Below are 8,064 nucleotides of genomic sequence, written 5' to 3'. Positions count from 1 at the left end.
ATAACAGGGTGTGCTCTGCTTATCACAGGGCAGGGGCAGGGCTGCCGATGTCTGCGAAACAGTTTGTAAACTGTGAAGGGCTCTACACAAGCAAAGTGCCCTTCTACTTGCCTTGGTGGGAAAGCACTCTTCACTGAAAATCTTGGAAGATTTTAGTCTTGAATCCCCTAGAAGTTTGTTCTATGACTTTGGACAAGTCACTTAAACTGGAGACAGTAATGCGATCCTAAATGAGGAATATCATAGAAGGTTAAGTCTAGGAAAACGACAGAGTACTACATAAATAATGCAAGATTCTTTTTAAAAAAGATTTTATTTATTTATTTGAGAGAAAGAGAGAGCAAGGCCATGAGCTGGAGGGAGAGGGAGAGAATTGGAAGAAGACTTCTTGCTGAGCACGGAGCCCAACGTGGGGCTTGGTCTCATGACCCTGAGATCATGACCTGAGTCCGAAATCAAGAGTAGGACACTTGACTGAGCCACCCAGGCGCCTCAATAAATGCAAGATTCTACCATTATTATAGTTTTTTTTCTATTTCAGGAAAACATTATAAAGGACNGCTATGAGCCTGCTTCTTTCCTCTCCCACTCCCCCTGCTTGTGTTCCCTCTCTCGCTGGCTGTCTCCATCTCTGTCGAATAAATAAATAAAACCTTTAAAAAAAAAAAAAAAGAGTAGGACTCTTAACTGAGCCACCCAGGCGCCTCAATAAATGCAAGACTCTACCATTATTATAGTTTTTTTTCTATTTCAGGAAAATATTATAAAGGACATTTCATAGCATATTCACATCTTTTTGTGGGTAAAACTTTCATCATATGCATCCATACTTACTAGCCAACATTCTACATGATCGTTGGAAAGGTGATGAAAATTCACCCTTGGAATTCATTAATGTGATTTACCCAACAAATATTTATTGAGTCCTGTGTGTCAGGAATTGTTCTGCACAACTGCAGAAAAGTAGTAAACAAAACAGATACAGTCCATGCCCTAAGAGAGCAGAATTTCTGCTGGAGAGATAGAGAATGAGTTGGGTAAAAAATCGAGCTGTAAAGAATAATAAATAATGCTATGGGCTTTAGAAAAAAACAGTCATGTGGGTCTGATGGGATTGGTTGAAATTTTCAATGGGGTAGCCAGGGAAGGTCTCCGCAAAGGTGACTAATGGAGATCGGAGGCAGTAAGGAGAAGGAGCCACAGAGCGTCTGGGGAAGAGCTCTCCCAGGAGAGAAAGGACCCCGCCTGGTGTCCTGGGGAGGCCAGAGCCTGGTGCCCGGAGGGGGTCCGGGATGGAGGAGGGAGGGGAGATGACAGAGATGGAGGGACGTCAGGTCACATGGCATTAGGGGGCCTGGTGGGCATTTGAGCTTTTCCTCTGAGTTACATGGGGCCGTTGGAAGGTTTTCACTGAGGAAGGACAGGTGTGACTGATGTTTTAACAGCATTCCTCTGGCTGCTGTGATGAGAACAGACATGATGTCTAGAAGTCTCTAGAAATGACTATAAGTATTTGAATTCAGAAGTTATACAGAAAGTCATTTAAAATGGTTAGATGATGTCAATTATATCTTAATAAAACTGGAAAGAATGAATGATAAGTAGAGGATAGATGGACAGATAGTTTCCTAAACCAGAGCAAGTGATTCTTGCAGAGAAATAGTCTACTCATTTTTCTGCACAAATGCCAGAGCTCAGGGTGAAAATAAAGGAACGAGTAGGCACACTTTGCCAGTTTGAGGCAGCTCCTAGCTCCCAAGCTCAAGCTAGCGGCACTCAAGCTCAGGGGAAGACCAGTTTCCTTGATCTCTCTCCCACGAGGGAAGCTCGGCTGCTTCTGGGGGGGCCAACCGCCGGAGGACCAGAACCACAAGCCCTGGTGGGAGGTCGGGTGGGCGGTCAGGTGCAGCCAACCCAGCCCTGTCCTGCCTGGCATGACTTTGACTCTTAATCTCCTGCTTGGGCTGGTCCAAGAGAACATCAGGGGTGAGCCCACTCTGGGCTCTAAAGATGCCATGAGCTTCATTGCGCAGGCCAGTGGTTCCGCGGGTACCTGCAAACGGAAACTGGACATGGGATATATTGGCCACAAAAAGGAATGAACACTGACACCTGCTATGACATGGATGCCCCCTGAGAACACGAGGCCGAGTGACAGAAACCCATCACAACAAGCCACATGTGCAATCCCTTCATGTGAAATGTGAGAAAGAGGCAGGTCTAGAGACAGCAGATTGGCGGTTGCTTAGGACTTAAGGACAATGGGGTGACAATGAATGGAAACAGGGTTTCTGGGGCACCTGGGTGGCTCAGTCAGTGAAGCATCTGCCTTCGGCCCAGGCCATGATCCCAGGATCCCGGGATCCAGCCCCGTGTCGCGCTCCCTGCTCAGCAGGGAGTCTGCTGCTCCCTCTGCCCTCTGCTGCTCCCCCTGCTTGTGCTCTCTCTCTCAATAAATAAATAAAATCTTTAAAAAAAATGGAAACAGGGTTTCTTCTTAAGGTGATGCAATATTCTAAAATTGACTGGAGTGGTACCTGCACAGCTCTGTGAATATTCTAAAAATGACTGAATTTTGTACTTTAAATGGCTCAGTTTTATGGTATGCGAATTCTATCTCCATAGAGGTTTTTGTGTGTGTGTGTGTGTGTGTGTGTACATACACACACACACACACACACACACACAGTACTTTTTTGTGACTTCTATTCCCAATGGAAGTATTGACGCCTAGCCAGGAAAGCCTTTTAAAAGTGCATTTGGGGGCGCCTGGGTGGCATAGTCGGTTGAGCGTCCGACTTTCGATTTGGCTCAGGTCATGATCTCAGGGTCCTCTCCCTCTGCTCCTCTCCCCACTGGAGCGAGCATGCACTCTCTCTCTCAAATAAATAAATAAATAAATACAATCTTTAAAAAAAAACTTTTAAGTGCATTTTGAACCCCCTTTGTCACACAAGAAAGGACAGTTTGAAGATGCTGCAAGATGACAGGGTCTCTGCCTGTGACATGGCTGTTGGCTCTCTGGGGGTGGGGAAAGGCCTGGGCCCAATGTCCCAACTGGGGACCAAGTACATCATTTACAGGGCCCTGTGCAAAAGGGAAATGGACCTCTTGTTTTAGACAGTTACTAAGAATTTCAAGATGCCAAGTGGAAGCCTGGTCCTACCACCGGTCCTCTTCTCCAGCCATGAAGTCGGGGGTAGGGTGGGGGGAGGGGGAGAATGTTCTTACAGCATGAACCTGCGAGTCAGCTCTGCTTTGTTTTGATGAAGGGGTATTTCTTTGCCAGAACAGGGAGATCCTCTAATATTCCGTGAGACTTTTCCAAAAGACAGGCACTGATAGGTCTCTCCCTTGACACGTAGGGGTGGAGGGTTGGCATTCCTCCTCATCTTCAACCTGAACGGAAGTGCGTGTTCAAGGGCAGTGGTGAAGTTCAGCATTTAGAAGCGAAGAAAGCATTCGCTTGCAGGAAAGTACGTGGGGAGGTGAGATTTCCACAACAGCTACAAACAAGAGGTATTAATAGCTTAGTGGGTCTGAAATAGACATAGAGACCGAAATTCCCAAGTGCAAAGTAGTGGGGGGAAATCTTGCAGCAATCGAAAAACCATTCCTCAAAAGAATGGACACCAAGTAACTATCCCAATGTCTTAGTGATTTATTCACATGCCTGCTGAAGCATATTACAGTATTTCGCTTTAAAACGTTAATCTGGGTTTCAGTTTGTCACCAAAGTGACGTGTCAATTAACCTTACTTAATCATTGGCTAGGCTGACGGGCACACTGATGACTAACTCTTTGCTTGTGTGAAGACCAGTGGTTCAGTGTTCCAGTTTGCAAGGTAAATAGTCAAGCTGATGCTCTGAGCTTTATCCAGTTCAGTGCATACTGTGGGAATCATTTTGTGATTCAGAAAAAAAGCACACACACACAACTACAAAATCATATATCTGTGCAGGTCTGACTCACACTTCAGACGCATTTATTTAGGGATTATCAATTTTACAGAATATAAAGGGTCCCTCTTGCTATTTTTGTTGTTCAGACTTGCCTAAAGCATGTCATCATGCAGTTTAATATCACGGTGAATTCTGAAAGTGGTTTGTATATGCCTAGAGTACTGCCTTCTAAGGGGGGCAGAAGGGGAGGTGGGTCTGGAAATAGCCCCAGCCCCAGCCCTGCCAAGAAATAGCCCCATGACCATGGGTAAGGAATTGATCCTCCTTGGGCCTCAGTTTCCTTATAAAAACAGGACCTGGTCTCACTTATCAGATCTCTAAAGTTTCTTCCAATTTTAAAATTCAGTGTTTCATTCTACCACCAAAGGCAAGAGAATTATGGTGAAGGGACCCATGGGCTCCTATTGATGGTGTTGGTCTTGATCTTTTTCCTTATCATGAACCAAAGTCCTGCTCAGAGTGTAGAGCAAGACACCCATCGGAGATGCTGGAAAGGATGGTGGGACCAAGCTCTCCAGGGTCCGAGGAACTGCTTCTTGTTTATCGACACACTTGGACTTCACTGTGTGCTTGGCATCGTTCTAGTGCGTGAGAAACACTAACTCATTTCATCCTCAGGCAGCCCTAGAAGAAATCTCAGCACCGCTATTAATCAAACTTGACAGAGAAGGAAACTGAGGCCCAGAGAGATTAAGCAATTTTCCCAGGGCCACAGTGGATGCCTAGTGAAAGACTGAGCTGGGATTTGGCCCAGGGAGTCTGACCCTACAAGCTACCCTTCAGAGGTTAAGATCAGAGGCTCTACCATGTTTTTAATGCCTTCGTACCCACAGGGAACCCAATGGACAAATGAGGCCGCCAACAGCAAAAGAAATTATAATGGGCCATTAGGAAAAGCTGCTGAGCTTTGGACAGTTCCAGGCTTGCTATTCCCAAAAATCTTCACGAAGAAGAGAGATTCTGCTTGCTCTTACATAGTTTGGGACCACCCCGTCCGGAGGCTGGGAGGCTGCCAGACGACCCCAGATTGCCCGGGGTTCCTGGTACCTGCACCAGCCTGCAACGGGGCGAGAGTGGAGGACCGCTTGGATAGTACATGTATGGTGTGCACACGTGGAAGTGGGGGTACGTCGGTGTTAGAGAGCTTAACTTCATCCTTTCCTTGACCCCAACATGCATCAGTGGGCTCACTGCTGCTGTCAGACACCACCCACCCGGTGACCACAGGGTAAATGGTCAGCAAGGAAAGACAGGTATCAGAATATGCACGAATTCGGTGATTTCTATCTCCAAGTGCATTTCCCCTCCCCCACCCCACCCCCACCTCCAGGATTTCCAAAGTCTCATGACTGTGTGTGATTTTCACAGGACTGTGGACTCAATTGTACTTCTTCAAGGGCGGGGGCTAAGCCTCATTGGTCTTTGTCTGCTCAGCAGCTGACACTATGTTTGCTGAATGAATAAATGATACACCGCAGACCAAATGACGTCTGTTTAGCTTGTAAGTGGAAGCCACCACATAATGTATGTTGACGACCATTTGGATTTTCAGGTAAATACACATGTGTTTCTAAGGAAGCATTTTTGGTTTTGGGTTGTTTTTTTTTTTTTTACAGAATGACTTGGTAAGCTAATCACTTTTAATAATTACGTCTGGATTCTAAAGAACTCTTTATCTGCATTTTAGACTCTAGACATTTAGCATTTAAACACATATGTTCTACTAATACATCTTTTCTCTTCTTTGAGCTTCCCTCTTTCTTAAGGGAAAAGAGTTAAGACTGCTTTTAAACTCAGTTTGATATAGTGCATCCGATCATTTCACCCCGCGTGCCTTCTGACGTTTCATTTCCTTCTAACACATTCGACTTTTGATCTTGAAGCACAGGGGCCGTACTTTTATTAGGGTTTAACTTACTGTAAAGCTCGGTGTTCCCTGTGAATGAAGCCATAATAGGTGAATAATCACAGGCTTCAGCCAGCCAGGTTTTAGTCTGCTGAGTAACTAGGAAACCGACTAATAACATGAAGGTTAAAAAATGTTAGGAACCCTGATATCGCCCCAGAGCTAGGATAAGCCATTTTATTATGTGCACATGACTGTCCAAGCATAGAGGGGGATCAGCCATGGCGTAGAACCCAGGGCACAGAGGTGCGTGGATGGGCCCAGGGCTCTGCGGAAGGGAAAGCAAGGAGTGACAGGGGCTTGGGGTGGAGTCAAGATTTGGTGCTGGCATGTGACCCCATTTCCTCTCCCCGGCTTCCCACACCTCTTTCAGCTCTGTCATTTATGCCTCTATCCAGATGATTTTCAATAGGGCTTCACACATGACATTGGAAAGGGTAGGGATGATTTCTTTTTTCGTGTATATGCTATTTTTTTTCCCAAGGGTTTTTCATAAAATGAAAAGGGAAGAGCTTAGGAAAAGAAACGTAATAGCTATATCATTTTGAGATTCTCTCCACCACTGTACTCACGGCTCTGATAAATTCCTTACACATTCGGCTCTATGGAGATTGCTCACTCCAGCCTGAGGACATAGGTTCTATAATCACCTTTTCTTCTGTAAAGGAGAGAACTGGCCCAAGACTTCACAAGTCAGCGCAGAAGGTAAAATCATAGTCAGGAACGGATTCTCTCCCATACTCCTCTTTTGACATCTCTCTGCTCAGGTATGTTAGAACACTGCCCGGCCTGAGCAGAGCTCCCCTCCAAGCCCCCAGCCTGCCCCAGCCCCTCCAGGAGGGAAGATGGCCTCAGTGGAAGAATCAGTGGATGTCAAATGACTCTGCACTTGGACTGAACGCCCGGGGTCATGGCAGCAAGTGCTAAGGAAAGGGCAGTCCCACTTGGGGCAGCTGAACTTAACAGGCTGGCTGTAGGCATTAAGCTTCTCAGACACTATCAAGGGCTGAGCGAGTAGCCTGGGGAAAAAGTCCCTCTATTAGCCGTAGCTGCCGCACAAGATGAGTCAGGATTTTCTGCTACAGTGGGGAAAAAAAAGTAGCATACTCTTCACGTCTCCATGGTAACTTACTATGGATCTGCATTCCATTTATGAAACTCCTTCTTGACCTATCTATGATTTCTGATCCAGGACCGAATATAAACTAAGAAGCCATCAGAATCAAATCAGTCTCCTAGAAATATCAATACTCCCCTGCACCTGGGTTGTATCAGCTGTGTAGACTCCACTGACCCATGCAGTGGATTGCACCGGAAGACCCTCAGGTGCCTGGAAACATTACAGTGCAATAGTATCTCAATTATCTGGGTAACACCAGAGTTAGGGTTGCCATGGAAACAGGGAGCCTTGGTAACAGAGAAGGGAGCCGGCTCCTCTCCCTTCCCAGCACTGCAGTCCCTGAGATGTGCCAACTTTCAGTCCCTTGGCCTTCCTTAAGCTGGGCTGTTTTATTTTCTACCACCTTCAGGAATCTAAATTTTTCTCCAAAATATGGAGAAGCTGAGTAGGAAATGCACGCGTTTCTAGGCACGGACATAAGTATTTTCTGCTAACAATAGAAACCAGCAGTAGGGGTGATGGTTTTGACCGTGATTGCGACTCAGATAAACTTGAGTTTCAACCGTGAATTTCCCATTCATATGTTTCATGACCCGGCAAGTTATTTACCCTAAGGTTCAGTTTCCGCACACTTTCAATGGGGACAGCAATGCTTTGGAGAATGACGAGCATTCGCCCGGAGCTGCTCAGCCTACGCTGGTTACCGTCCAGGCACCGCTCAACTCTAGGGGGCGCCCCTCACACGACGCCCGAGGCGTGGGGCTTCCCAGAGTCGGGCACGCTCAGCGACCCAGCGAAGGACCCACTTAGGACGTTTATCATCTCAGACGCATTTTAGAGGCTTTTCATGATAGAATCATGAGAAATCATAAGGGCATGGGGAGATTCAGGAGTGGGGCCAGAATGAGCCCCTTATAACCCAAGCCCCTCCGCCACTGGGTGCCACCACCCCACGGGACAAGGGGAGGAAACCTAATCCTCCCAGGAGAGACTCCCCGCCTGACCCCCCGGGGCTCACACCCGCGCGGGGCGCCAGGCCTCCAGTCCCCGACCCACAAGCGGTCCCAGAACAGCG

This window comes from Ailuropoda melanoleuca, chromosome 1 (assembly GCF_002007445.2).
Source record: "Ailuropoda melanoleuca isolate Jingjing chromosome 1, ASM200744v2, whole genome shotgun sequence".
Classification (NCBI taxonomy): domain Eukaryota; kingdom Metazoa; phylum Chordata; class Mammalia; order Carnivora; family Ursidae; genus Ailuropoda; species Ailuropoda melanoleuca.
The sequence above is the reverse complement of the archived record's forward strand: the minus strand, read 5'-3'. Positions refer to the sequence as shown.